Source organism: Pundamilia nyererei, unplaced genomic scaffold, assembly GCF_000239375.1.
Source record: "Pundamilia nyererei isolate P.nyererei 1_Seehausen unplaced genomic scaffold, PunNye1.0 scaffold00076, whole genome shotgun sequence".
NCBI classification, from domain to species: Eukaryota; Metazoa; Chordata; class Actinopteri; order Cichliformes; family Cichlidae; genus Pundamilia; species Pundamilia nyererei.
Window position 1 is genome coordinate 316,615 of NW_005187477.1, and position 15,416 is coordinate 332,030.

At 41.8% G+C, this 15,416-nt stretch overlaps 1 protein-coding gene across 1 annotated transcript in view; it reads right to left on the reverse strand.

The window, feature by feature from the left end:
* The window catches only part of slc8a2b (solute carrier family 8 member 2b), a 199,495-nt gene extending 185,206 nt beyond the window's left edge, over positions 1-14,289 (reverse strand). The window contains exons 1-2 of the mRNA XM_005737423.2: positions 14,151-14,289; positions 10,105-10,383 (exon numbers count right to left, since the gene is read on the reverse strand). The gene's annotated coding sequence lies outside the window, so the exon portion shown is untranslated. The remainder of the gene's footprint in view (positions 1-10,104; positions 10,384-14,150) is intronic.
* Positions 14,290-15,416: the final 1,127 nt, after the last annotated feature.

Consider the following 15,416-nt stretch of genomic DNA (forward strand, 5'->3'; position numbering starts at 1 on the left):
TGCAAAGTTAGTGTTTGTGTATTGAGTCATTCGGCGCACACAAATGGCATACGGGCTAAAATCTACTTAACTGAAATGGTGGAAACAGAAACCCTTTAACATCCACATTAAATGATACTCAGATGTCTGCAGCTGCAGAGCGAACATCAGCCTGCTGTAAGCAGGGATGAGGGCTGCATGCTAACGTGTGACATCACTAACCACTAATGACTCTCTTTCTTGTTCTGCCGATCCCTCGGGAGAAAGAAATGCACAAGCGGACACTTTTATTCCCTGTCGATCGCATAAAGAGGCAAAGTGAGGGTGTGAGGGAGTTCAGACCAGAGTAACTTGAGGGTGGATGATGTGAGAAGGAAGGGGCGAGGGAAAAGAAGGGCAGTGGAGGAAGAGGAGGCCCAAAAAATAACTGCACAGAATCTATCAATCACAAAGAGGAGAGAGCGAAAGAGTGGGAGGGTCTTTCATCAGAGCATGATAAGTAATGGTTTTTATCCCAAGATGACATTTACATTTTGGATGACTGCCTTCAGCAGAGGCTGAAAATAGTCTGATGAATATTTAAAAAGGAGGATGAAACACACCAAGTCTTAAAAAAAAAAGGATCAGGATTTTTGTTGATAAGTCTTTTCCTATTCAGAGATTTAAAGAAAATATTTTAATACATCTATAAGATCCTATCTGGTGTGCTGTAATCTGCACATTAGAAATGTTTGTTTGTGCAACAGAGTTATCAGAGTGGAGTTTGTTTTCATCTGTTTGGTTTATGCAAAAATAATCCTTCATTCAGGTTTATTATTAAAATAGAGAAACAGTGACACCGACGAACAAGCAGTTTCATGTAACGAGCACTCAGCAGTCTCACTTATTAAAGTCCAGTCTGATAAAATGACATTTAGGGATTATTTTTCCTTCTTATTTTGGTTTGATTGTGTTGTATTCATCCCTAATTTAAGTCACACGTTGGATATAGGTTAGCACTTTTCCTTTGTTCTCCTTCCTTTCACTTCATGATTAATAAATCAGCTTGGTGAGAACTGTTGCTGGACATCATGCCTTCATCTCTGGAGAGGGTGTATTTATTTGTTTACCTAGCTAAATTCTATTTCACTAGTTGGGGAGGTAGAATAGGACTGGGGTATAATAGGTTTTCTACTTCACACCAGCAGATTATTTCAGCCCTTTCTCATTACCCACCATCCATCCAGCTCTCCATCCACAAGGCGAGAAGCAGTGTGCACACAGGTTAGCAGTCTTTGGCAGGGCCGTTTCAGCCCTTTCTCATTACCAAGGAAATCAAATAATCCAGTTTTTTCAAAGGTAATGGTGCAGCTTATTTACCTACACGCTGATCTTTGGCAGCAGAGTTCTTCAAAACTTAAGTAGTTTTTACTGCCTGAGTCGACCCAGTGAGTGAAAGCAAAAAGGAAAAAGAACAAACAAACAGGAAGTCTGAAAAAAAAAAAAGAGCAAAGTGACAACACATAGCTAACCTGAGGCTACGTCCACACTAATGCGTTTTCGTTTGAAAAAGCATCGTTTTCTCTCCGTTTTGGCCTCCTGTTCACACTGAGACGCCGTTTTCCCCGAAGGAAAACGCAGCGTTTTGAAAACGCTCTCGAAAACTCATACATTTGGAAACTGTGCTTTCGACATCTAGATCAGATGCAGGTGACATGTGACAAAAAGGCATTGTATTTATCCCCAGGATGAGAACACGTGGGAAATTCCATCCCTTTTTTTGGACAGTTTCATGTTACGTGATTTTTCATTGGAACATTTGTTCATTTCCTGTCGAAGAGCAGTCGTATCTCAACAAAGAAATGTTCCTGTTGCTGGTTTTTACGAGGCTAACTCTCATTGTTTCTGATCAGCCACCCCTACCTGCCAGTCCATCTTGCTAGTCAACTTCATTTATCATTTCCCTCAGTATACAACAGTCTATAAGCGATCCTTCCTTCTTTGCTAATGTGTCTTTGTGTTCTGTGCTTGAGCTTTTCTTCCTCTTACCTTGTTTTGTTCTTACCTGCTAACCTGGAGCTTAATTTCATCTTGATCTCTTCAAACTTGTTCACGTGCCTTGTAACTAGGGCTGTGCGATATGACCAAAATCTCATATCCCGATATAAAACATCTATCGTCCAATAACGATATAAATCACAAAAAATTTAATATTTTCTGTAAGTTCTGTGAATCTGGGGTAGGTGGTAAGCTTTATTGTGAAAGGTTTATGTGGAAAATAAACAAGCGGACATGTGATGGTTTTACCGTCGTTGTTGCTCAACCCATAAAAACAGGCACTTGTCCGTCCGTAGGGTGGTTATATTAAATATAAGAGAAAGAGAGAACTGTAAGAAATTAATTTAGCCACTACAGTGACCATCAAAACCATGAAAAAAATATTGCCGTAAACAGTTTATTTTGCGACACCACAAAACAAACAGCATAAAATGAAACAGACGTTTTTATATCGTTATCCGATATATAACGTTATATCGAACAGCCCTACTTGTAACTGCACTTGATTCAAGCACATTACAAATGGACTTTTTTACCTTTTCATGTCCGTGCTGTGGATCCAGGTCTACTTTCTGAGCTGTGACATTTTGGCTTCAGCTTTCTTGTTTGTCTCAATTACCTCTAAAGTTATTCTTAACATGAGCATGTTAGAAGGTGCACCAGCTCACTCCACTATTAGTTTATTGCACTGATGGGATTTCAGACTTTGGAAGTTTGTTAAACCTCTGGCTCAGAAGTTGGAGAAAGAAGACCAGAGGGAGTAAGAAAGGATAGAGTCATTGAGCGGACAGCTTTTATCTCTGGTGTGCCATTAAATTAACACCATAAAACTACTAAGAGGCACAGAGTCCCAAAAATTGCTGATGTTCAAATCTACAACAGGCTCAGGGATGATCCAACTTACACCTGCCCACACGAGAGCCCTGCACAGCATCCTCTACACTGCACCAACACCTGATTACAGATGACTGAAAGCAGCAATAGGCACATGAGCCAAGAACAGCGTTTAAGGGGCAAAGAGATTAAACAAATTAAAGAAATGAAAGTAATAAAATAAATCACAGCATATTGGGAAAAATAGGTAAAGTATAAAAGGCGGCAGAGCAAAAGAGACAGAGGTGAAGAATGCATCATGAAGAAGAGAGGAAATCTCTGAAAGCTGAAGGAAAAAGGTAAAAATTACCACACAGCCATACAAAACAGTAAAAGAACAAAATAATATTATGAGAAATGAATGAAAGTCAAGAAATCAGTCAAGAGAAAAAGAAGAGGAATGACAAGAATGAGAACACACAGGAGAGTGGGCCGGATAAAAGATGAACGTGGGTGAGAATGCAAGATTAAAAGACAACGATGAGGAGAAAAATTTGGCAAACGGGACAAAAGTGAAACTTCACGAGAGCCAACAGAGAAAGAAAAAAAAAGATAAATGCATAAGGTGTCATTGAAGGAGATGAGAGGGAAAGAAATGGATGACATAAAGAAGATTTAGCAACCTTTTTAACCCTCAAAGACCCTTAAAAAAGGTAAATGCAAGACCTTTGAGCAGGAACGACTGTTTAGACGAAGCAGATGCTGTCAGTGCCACTGCATTTCTTTGTTATTTACATGTTGTTTGAAGTGCAATAAAACTGGGCCTAAAGAGCTTGATTTGAACACAGAGATCATGCTGCAGCGCTAATAATTTTATTACATCCATACGATAGCCCAACAGTACAGGTGAACACTTTATGATTAAAAAAAAAAAATCAGAAGAGAGAAAAAGATTTAAATCATCAAAGCTTAAAAATACTTCATATCATCATAAACTGTTTAATTAAAGCCATCAGGACAAATATACAGCAGAGTGGTGTCGTGGAACTTTAATGCAGGCAAGCTCAGCTCCAAAGTTCCACATCAGCTCTGCAGATAAGGACAGACGACACGTCTACATGCGGCTGGGCCGTCCTTGTGATCCATCATAGAGCCAAAACACACAGCACCATCACAAAGATCATTGTAATCCTCTGAAGGCTCCACATATGGTGAGCCATCATTAAATATGAGGTTAAGCCAAAGAAAACATCCATGGCACATTGCTCTGTATTCAGCTCTCCTCATACATTAACAATATGTCGATTTATGAAACAAATTACACATTTTAATTGAAATGTGTGAAAACACAGGCATTGATGCTAATGGTGGTTAGCATCAGAGAACTTGGAACATTCTGTGTCAAACAGGTTGCGGCTACATCTATGACAGAATGAAACAGCTGCATCCATGCAGCTGACACCATAATCCTCATTCATATTAATGCAACTCGGGCTTTAAAAGCAGATAAGAGGAACAGAGTGGAAGAGTGAGGCTGCATATATAAGTGATAAAGTGGAGGAAAGGGTAAACGAGAGGGTGATGGAATTAATTCAAATCAGATTAAAGACAGACAGACAGAGGAATCGAATATCAGCGAAGACGTGCCAAAGTTACGGTGGTGGTTATGTAACCGAGCAGCACTAAAAGCGAAATTCTCCAAGACACCCAACACGCAGGCTCACAGTGCAGCTCAGCTCAGGCCCGTAATGCATCAGTGATGTAAAAACTGACAAGAATACAACACACAAAGAGTGTGTATGTTCACTGCATCCACACACACATTTGATAATAAGAGAGTGCAGAGGAACTGAGGAGCTGCCTCTCAGCAGGCAGTCTCTGCAGCAGCACTCACGTCCCAAGACACACACACACACACACACACACACACACACACACACACTAAAGTGCATCTGCAAAACAACAGTCTTTTCTGTGAGCTGATAAGTTTAGACTTCTGCATTTTTTTAAACATTTGAGTTAATTTCACGTTGCACGGCTGCATACAGACAGTATCAGGATATGTTGTTCATCCCAGAAGAAATGCGTATTATGTTGGTGCTATGACACACTGCTAAATTGAGGCACTGCTCAGCAATGAATGGAGAACAAAGATTATACTTGAGCCTCTATGACTGCAGCTGAATCTGCTGTGGCTGCGTGTGCATGTGGTATAGATTGGTTGTTTCTGCTCAGTGGATAAAACAGGGTCTGCTTTTTCCTCCCCTCTTATAATAAGAAAATAAGTTCATACACTACAAAGTAATATTCAGTCAACACATCCATGCCAAACACCTTCTTGTAATTAACTTTTAACCAATGAAAAGCTAAAGCTTCATTATGGCATTCATAAAAAAAAATCATAGACATGTAGAAAAGATCCAAAAATGAGATATTACCTCATATTTCACAGCATATGTGAAAGGACAACACAAGCAAACAATGGTTACATTCTGGTCACAAAGGGATGCACAAGATCTGCAACAATACACAATACAATGTGGTGTTTAAATGATGTTTAGTTGGGAATCGAAGTGTGAAAGAAAACATCCCGCACACCATCACACAGTCACCAATCTGAAGGGCTGAAACAGGGCATCCTCAAAGCATGCTGTCAGTCAGATTCTGACCCCACCATCCCTTCATCACATCATCCAAGACTGAAGCCCAGGCACTCTGGTCCCCTCTCTCACATCAACAAGGCATTTTCTCCTTGAGAACTGATGCTCACTGGATATTTTCTGTTTTTGGATACTCTTCTGTAAAAGCTGGAGATGATTATGTTTCTTAAATAATCAGACCAACCACACCAACAACCACGCCATGTTCAAAGAAACTAATTTCTTTCCCATTCTGATGCTCAGTTTGAACTGCAGCAGGTCGTCTTGATCATCTCTGACAAAAAATAAAAAATACACCAAACTTCAGTCAGTGCCCGATTAGATATTTGTATTAGCAGGTGTACCTAATGAACTGGCCAGTGTGCATGTCTGCCATTCTCTACGGGTCAGACTTGATATAAGAAAATTAAAAATGTATTCCAAAGTATGAGGAAGTGCTAATTAAGAGCTTATTTCAGAAGGCGCTCTTATTTTGATAAACAAGTCCTCGAGATTGCATTTGCATGATGGAATTGATGAATCCTTTGGTTTATTAAAACATCAGGAGTTGATGAATTCTCTCAAGCTGCACTTTAATTAACTGCACCACAAATGGACCCCGTCATCTCTGGGAGCCGTAGGAGAGAAATATATTTGAGGAACCAGCAACCAGGATGTTACCAAATCAACCAGAACCTCTTCTGGACACTTGGGGTTTGAAGGAACAGGCATGAACATATTGTTAATAACCGTTGATGGTATTCATAACTTTCAGGTTTTCTGTCCTACCCCTTTTAATGGTAACTTTAAGCAATCGACTAAAATCATTTGTGTGATTACAAGCTGTGAAAAGAGCGAGCGGGGAAAGCACAAAAACAGCCCTGTACATTTCCCATGAGAGCAATCAGACTGAGGAGGAGGAGGATCCGAGAGTCAGGAGGAAGATGGATAATTAGGCGATAGAAAGATAGCGTCGATATAGGAGATAAATGTTCCTGGACTGGTTGGTTCATGGCTCTGTGTGATTTATTCTGTTTAGTGTGTTGATTACAAATCCCTCGAAGGCAATGTTCCGCTTGGAGGAATAAGCAGACTCTGTTTGCAGCCACCACAGAGGCGGTGGTTTGTGCCGCTCGCTGGAGGAGTTTTCTGGTGCAGAATCAGGTTTTATCTTTGTAATGTTGATATTTGTGTCCGTTACAAAGGTCATTGTATAAGACTGGGAGATTATTGAGTCATAAAAGAGCATTTTCACACCCGAGACAGAGAACTAACCAATCAGAGATGCCTGTTGTCTTTAGGTTCATGATGCCCTCGAAAATGAGGTGCTAAGCAGTGATTTCCAGGAAAGAAATTCAAATGCATCTATAACACTGACATTTGTCAACCCTTACAGAGATAAGGGAATCATTATGGAAGAATAAAACAAAAACAATCTGACCTGCTAGTGTTTCTGTCGGAGCGTCATAAGATGTCCCAGATGTGCCATTGTTCTTATTTTGTCTGTTAATAGCTATCATTCACAACCTCCGTCATTCCAGACCTCAGCCAGTCTCTTCCATTCTCCACATTTGGCCCATATCAGACTGAACCTCACATTAAGCTCTTGAAATTAAAGCCAAATAATGTTTCAAAAGGAAGATCCTTTCTCTAAATTAAGTGAACAAAAAACCTTTTCAGATACTCAAGTTCAGTTTCTTGTAAAATAAGACCAAGACTCGTAGCAAATTCTCAGATTAAAGAACAAAGTTCTCGAATGTTGGTATTTGTGTCTGAAAATACAATTAGTTAATAATCCATGGTGGAATCGATAAATTGATTATTCATTCATTTTTATAAGTCATCAACCAAACAGCCAGTCAGGTTCTTGTTAGACTTTAAAGTTTTTCAGTTTATTTTCATGCCAACTTTACAAAGTGTTACTCATAAACATTTTAATAAAGCTCTTGTTTGTTTGTTTTATCTTTCCTGTCTGTGCTGTTCATGACTGTGTCCATGGAAACCTTACATTTCTGGTTGTGTGTATAAAACAAAAGCAAAAAACAAATACATCAGTTTATCATGTCAGGTGGGGGCATCAACTGGGAAAGCTTCCCTGATGCGGCTGTCTGCTAAAAACAAATATTTTATTCAACCCTATGTTTCAGATTATCACTTTAACAGGCGAGCTGGAAAGCACAAAGTTGTGTAACAGCCCCGTGCTCAGCAGACAGCAGTATAGGGCTGTGGTTACGCATGAGCTTTTCCCAAGTGTGATTTGTAAATGAACAAGAGTGAAGTGGGGCGGTGATGAAAGAAGCACAACACCCCCAGGGTAAATAAAGGTTAAAAGATGCAGAAAACAGGGGAACAAAAGTCTCTTTGTGTGTAAGCGCCTCTGGATAAGAGAAACTGCCAAACGCCCGATAGTTGTGAGATGTAATTCAAAGAAAAGATGCAAACGATGAGAGAACGGGAGGAAGCACGCTGGAGAGGAGGAAGGGAAGATGGGAAGAAGTGAAAGTAAAGAACAGAGGGGGGAGATAATGGATGGGAGGGAGAAAGATGAAGACAGAGGGGAAGAAGGGGTGATTAATAATCCATTAGCTATTATAAAAACTAAAACAGCACTTGGATATGTTTTTTTAGAAGCAGCTAAATATGTTGGTGGAGTCGCGCAGCGGGCTGTGCAAGCAAATATCCGACTACAGAGGGCAGAAAGGCGAGAAGAACGCAGAAAATCTTCACCCCAGGTTAGGTAAATCATGAAATATGACTTTAATTATAATTAAAAACATCCAATCACGTTTAAATAGCTCATGTATCTGGTCGTATTGCACTTCCATTACGTCCGTTTAGTGTTTCTTATCATGTAGGATCTACAGCACGTTGCTTGCTGCAGCCTTTTTTCCTCCAGGGAAGGCAGAGGGAGGGAGAAGTGGGGAAATTATACGGCCCCACAGACAGAGAGATGGATTTGAGGGAGGGATCAGCTGAAGCCTGGTGCAGGGGGAAAAAGGGAAGCCCCAGGAAAACTGCAGAGACAGAGAGAGAGGAAAAGCCCAGGGAAGCCCCGCTGCAGCTGAACAGGAGGAGGATCCCCGTCTCCACAGCCTGCATGCTGCAGTCCGGCTGCTACAAAGGAGTCCCTCATTAAAACTACAGCCGGGCTTCAAAGTGAATGCAAAACTATCCTACATTCATCATCACTGCTCTCTGTGCCTCCACCTTCCAGAGCAGAAACCACTTGAGCAGAAAACGAAATGGTGATGAAGACACACACAAAGCCCAGTGTGTGGAAACAAACACCAGTTTGTTCCAGTGCGATTGTAACCTGTAATTTTAGAAACAACTCCTGGATGAGATTTTCATTAATTTCAAAATATTTCATACGTATACACATCCAACATTAACACATTGAACTGTGTAGGAAAATCTAATTTCTCCTTTTATATTTCCGCATGTTATACATGTTTCCAAAATAAGATTGACGGTTTTAACTCATCTGGGCGCCCGTTACGCAACATCAGTGAACGGCACCTGCATTCCAAGACGCTAAAAAAAAAAAAGCAGCATTTCAGACCTGATCGTTCAAAACGCTGAAATATTACAGCGTCTGGAGCACAATGGGGAATGCTTTTGATTAATTACTATCAGGCTACAACCACCCCAACCGCTGCTCGGACAGGGTGGATGGACAGAGAGAGAGCGGAATAAACCGGAACACCGATGCTTCAGTTCCCAAGATAAACTGGACTCGTCGTTCATTAGAGCTCGTAAATTCTGGTTATCTGGTGGAGATGTTCACACATGACAACAAGCTTATCGCGCAACCCTGAAGAGTTTATCTGGAGTCGGGCTGTAGGGATGCAATTCCCCACAGTCTGCTCTGCAGCGTCTTTTATTTTGAAACCTCAACCAGAAGTTGCATTTTTCTTTGAGCTCGTTTGACACCAGTCTCTGCAGCCGAGAGGCGCAATGTCAGAATTACTACAGCTTCATGCGGCGTGTGCAATCACACAGCAGCGCCAAACTGCGCACATTGGTGTCGCACATTATTTAATCACGGGAGCGTTTGCTACTAGTTTTCTCTGTAATGAAAGCAGTTTCAGCCAAAATGTCAGTGTCTCATGTGAGTCTTGCGCCCGAGAACAACACGCGCTCCCAGGTTCCCTCCGGGGCCACACTGGGCAGCAGCGCTCGTTAAACTAGGAGACACTTCAGGGGAGCGAGTCTGCATGCTCGTGTTCGTCTCACACACTGAAATCCCTGCGAAGTGCTCAGCATTTCACTCACGTTCCTAAAAACTTAAAGTCAATGCTGAGATGCTTCAGCAGCGAGGAAAGCTTGCAATGATTAATTTATTTTAAATATCTTCACAATGAGAATCAGCTCTCTCAAATCAGGATTATTGACTTATAACAAAAGACGGAGGTTCCTATCCAATTTACAGGCTTTGACGCACTAACAGCACTTCCACGTAGACGTCCTCTGTCACTGCGAGACTAGTTTTTGGCACCGCCAGGCAGCTCCACATGGTCGGAATCGGCAGCCAGTGATGCCCACATGGGGCACATGAGCAAGTGCACACGGCAAACGACCGCAGCAAACACACACTGCGCGCAGACAGAGCACAAGTGTGAAGCATTTCTCTTACCTTCTGGTCTAGTGCCGGTCCGCACTCGAATCTTTACGCATGTGAGGTTTGTGCGAAAGCCTGGGAGAGAAAACTGCGCTCGCTTCTGCGCTCCGTCCCTACTGTCGGCTCTCTGCCTTCCTCTCTCACCCCGGCACACTCAAACTGCACAAACAAGCTGGCACTCCCCCTCCCCGCGGTCCCTCACTCTCACTCACGCACACAGAAGGCGCGCGGCGGGGCGGGGTGCCGAGGTGCGCGTTTTCTCCTCGGGGGCGCGGATAGCTGTGGAGAGAGTGCCTGACAGGAGAGAGGGGGATTAAAAGAGATGAAGGACGCGAAGATAAAAAACAAACAAAAAATTAGAAACAGAAAAAGAAAAGAAAAAAGAAAGAATTAACAAAAATGATGGAGGAGAAAGGAGGGATTGATTAAGGGAGACACTTGTGAGTTTTGATATTGAGAGTTTGAGGATAAAAGAAAAAGAGTGAAAAGGAAATAAAGGAGATGGAGACTAAATTAACAGGTTCATTTTGGAAATTAAAGAAACTGATTACGCGGGGGGGGGGGGCAAAGTAAGTAATGGAAATGATGAGGGAGGGGTAAGAGTGATTGAACTAAAGGAGGAGAAGAAAGGAACGCAAGGAAACAAATCGGAGGATTTCAGTGAAAGGAAAAGAAGAAATACAGAGGAGAAAGAACAGCGAGCAGAAGAGACAAAACAGAGCAAATTGAAAATTGATTAACCAGGAATATAACAGGATGTTCTGCAGCCCACTTGGCTCATATCCTCACAGCCTTCACACTGGTTTCTAATATAAATATACTAATTTTATACATTGTCAGGAATCAGAATGTATTTGCTAAATCTGGATACTATCAGGAGCCCACAGCTTGACGTTTCCTCAGTCGACCTAGAGGGGGGTGACGTGGGGTGTTTTTGGGGAGCCTGCAGGGGAGAGATGAGCTGCAGGGGCATTTCTCAAGGTATCGAGCAGGGACAATTACTTAGCCAGTGTGTGATGTTTCAGGCTCCGCTCTGACGGCACAGGCCTGCTGACCAAGCAGGCAGGAAACGCAGTCAATCAGTGAGTCTGTATAACAACATGCTGTACTAAATCCTGCCAGACTGAGTCGATGACAGAGACGCACTGTACAAGCCTGCTTTTCTTCTTGCTTTTCTTTCTTTTAATTGTATAATTTATTATTATCTTCATAGTCATTTCTAATATTACCAATATCTACGTCTTGGTTTACCATTTAAGTTCCCTTTCACACACCTGCAGGCATTCACAAACCTGTGCAGAAGTCTTAATAAACAGAGTGAAATGGCCAGTGCTCAGTTTTCATTATATACGTTGCCCCTGGAACATCTACTTGTCAGCTTGTGTTGATGATACACAGATGTACTTTTCTGTTGAGCCAAACAACCTCAGCCTCCGTGAATGCTTCACTGCTTTTAAGGATTTGATGTCCTTCACCTCTAGCTTGGCAAAACCGACGTTGTGTTTGGCCTCGACAGATTGTCTAAGGAGGTCGGTCATTGCCTCGGCCTGCTCATCGTTCATATCAGATCTGTTAAGAAACTTGGTGTTATTCTGACCTGAATTTGAAGTTTGAATCTCACACATTCAAAGCTTGTCCAGTCGTGTTTCTTCATCTAAGAAAATCCTAAAAAAAAAAAGCCCAGTGATTTAGAGCTTTAATTTCCTCCCACCTAGATTATTGTAAGTCTCTCCCCCCCCACACACACATCCCTCAGTCGTCCTCAACCTGTCGTTAATTCAGCCAACCAGGCTGCTTACACACATCACCCGTATGCTTGCTGTCCTTTATCAGCTTCCAGTGAAATTCAAAATTCATTTTAAAAACATATGAAAACCTACATTGCCAGGTTCCTGTGTATATAGCAGGAACAGTCGGCCTCTCCAATCATCTTAACTGTCCTTCTTATTTTAAATGCACAGGCAACCACACTTTGAGGTTGTACCATCCAAACTAACAGCCCCCGTCAGCTGGCCCAGTGTTTTTTTTGTTTTTTTTAATGACTGCTCACTCATTTTCAGGGTCAGCAACAGTCAACAACCTTTACAGAGACAAGAAGAGGGAGAACACAGAAAGATGAGACAAGAGGAAGAAACAATTAGAAAAACACTGTGGGAACTAAACCACCTGAGAAATAACAAAACTAAAAACTGGAGCTTAATATACACTGAGAGGCCACAGCTTCTCATAAAGAGCTCCATGAAAACTAAACAGGATCAGAGCTAAGACTAGAAGTCAACATACTATGATAATAAAATGATGACCCAAAACACAGGATCATCAAACAAAAGCTTCTTATTAAGAAAATCATGTGGGAAAACAAAAATCAGAGAATATCATAAGAAGCTTAGTTTTAGAAGAATAAAGAGCTCAAGAATCGGGAGTTTCACACAATAAAAACAGAAACAAACTCCAGTATACAAACAAAAAGTGGTGTAAAATTAGGATGAAGAAAAATATAAGAGGAAACAAAACTCGCCATCATTACGAGAACGTTGCCATGACATCGTCCCATCTCTGTGCGTGGTTACAAGGTCACCACCATTTCCAGCATCATATTTTATCTATTCGAGTGTCATTGCATGAATAAATCAAAATGACCCGTTTATCTCATACCGGGCCTCGGTGCATCCACTGTCTGAAACAGCTCCGTTAGCTCCTCACCTCTTTAAGCGTCTCGGTCGTTGTGTCCTTGGGCAAGACACTTCACCTGCCACCTACTGGTGATGGCCAGAGGGGTCGATGGCGCGATATGGCAGCCTCGCTTCTGTCAGTCTGCCCCAGGGCAGCTGTGGCTACAACTGTAGCTGCCTCCACCAGTGTGTGAATGAATAGTGGAATTGTAAAGCGCTCTGAGGGCCCCGAAAAGCGCTATATAAATGCAATCCATCATTATTATTATTATTATTTAACTTTCTTCTGATTAGCTGCCCCTCCCACGCTCACTGACATCATACAGTGTTCAGTGCCGTCTTAAGCCTTTGTCCACATTACACAGATTTGTCTACAAGCAGCCACCACAGTATCTGTATCTCTCTCTCAGAGATTAATGAAAGGCATAATCAGTCCGCTGTAAGCAAATTTAAATCTCTTTTCCACAGCAGGAACTTAACAACCTTTATTTAACTCAGGACTTCTCATTAACTGAATATGCATCTCCATCTTTAAAGCATCCCCAAATTCAGTAACAGCTCCACAGGTTAAAAGGAACATCCTTGAGTTAATTGGGAGAATTTTTAAAATACTTTGTATCCTACCCTTCACCGTTCAGCCAGAGTCAAAAATCTATAACAAAAAGTCAGTGACTTGCTACTAAACTTATGACTCTCAGGTTTTATGTGACAGAAATTAGGCACAACAGTAGTTAACTAATTTTCTGTCCTGGTTCAGGGACCACTGGAGGGAGAAGGGTTAAAAACATTTTGTTACGGTCTCTGTATTTTTACGGCTACATCCATTGTACCTGTTGAGCCACTCAACAGTGTAAGAGATGACAAAGTTATTGATTTATTTTCATGCTTACATCAACAAGAGATCAAAGTAGAGCTCACACAAGAGAGCCAGTCAGAGGCTCATCATAGCGTCTTGTACTGCATATGCGACCTGTTCATTGCTGCTTTAGCTTGTTTCACTGTGGCTGTGAGTTCTGGTTAATGTGTGTGTGTGTGTGTGTGTGTTTCAATCCGACCTGCTCTCTCCCGTCATCGTTGTGCATCTTATTTTCATAGCTTCCCCCAGAGTGTTGCCACTACAGTTTGATAACAGTAATTTCAGTCATGGCCCGATGGTGCAGTGGTCAGCACTGCTGAACTCGCTGGTTCTGACCTGCTGCTGTCACGTTTTGGCACAAATTGGACTCTAAATTCAGATTCAGCACACCAGGAGCAAGTTTAAAGGATTTACCAACTAAGATTATTTTACAGAGAACAAACAGCAGATTAGTGTGGCAACATTGTCTCTGAGAACTGAACCAGGAAGTCTGCAAGTTATCTGTGTTGTGAGGATAGATCTTGATACCTTACCAGAGAGATTCCAGAACAAAAGCTTTGGACGAATCCGAGGAGAACAGGCAGGTTTTCCGCGTGATGGCTGTTGGTGAGCATAAGTCATGCCAGAGGAGGCCATACAGCGGCAAACAGGCTTCTTCGGCAAGAGAACTCTGAACTAGTGGACAGGAAACATTCACACAGGGAGAAAACCTAATGATCACCATGGTAGCTAATGATCTAGCAAGGATCTGCTGCACCATCCAGCCCTCGTTAAGTCATCTTACAGGTAGATGAGTTTACGAGTAGCAGGTGTGAGAAGGACGACCCAAGAGCAGCACTCCAGCTGCAGCACTCCACCTGTGGCTCAACAAAAGAGAGAAAAAAAACACCACCCAAACCTGCCCAGACCGCGACGCTGGTTGGGGGGAATCTGCAGCTCTCTCTGTTCCTACATGATGCTCCACTCAGCTTGACTCTCCTGTGCAGCGTCACAACTGTGCAGTCTTTGTTTGTGCACCATACATAATACTCTGTCAGTAAAAACACTCTCCTTAGATGCACATAATATGCTTAGAGTCATTAAATGTCACTTCCTGATCAGTCTTTCTGATCTATAATGTCTTTACAGCATGAGGGGTGTAAACGTGATACTGGCTCCACTGAAGATAAATTATTATCGTGGATTCAAGATGTCCCACATCTTATTTTCAGCTACAGTCCTGAGACGCTGACCCAGTGTTTGGTGTTTTTCGGTCTCTCAGGTTCTGTTTATTACTAATAATCCTCAGGGTTTTTTTTTTTATTACTTCATTTTTCAGCTTTGTGTTTTCAGCCTTTGTGTTTTTAGTTCAGTTTCTAATGTATTCCACGGTGTTCCTCAGGTCAGGTTATCAAGTCTCCATCTATGTTTGGTGTCATGCTATGTCACTTCCTATTTTATTTTGGTAGTGCCTTGTCTTGTGTGCCTGGTGTTAGGTGTTACTTCCCTGTGTCTTATTTACTTCAGCTTTCTCTCCCAGGTGTCTTCATTCTGCCAAAATCAACTTTCTATACACATATTATCTCAGGCTCTCCTTGTCCTTTGTTGAGTTGTTCTTCATGGCTGTGTGTAACCTTGTTCTGTGGCTCTGAGGTTATTCCTTGGCTCCACATGACATATGTTTTAGATTCTTTGGTATTTTATTATGTCTTATACCGAAGGCATTAAAACCTTATAGAGAATTGCCAGAGACTTCGATATTTTGCCTTTGATATGAGTAATGTGGGGAATCCAGGATAGTTTGTGATGTATTATCACAC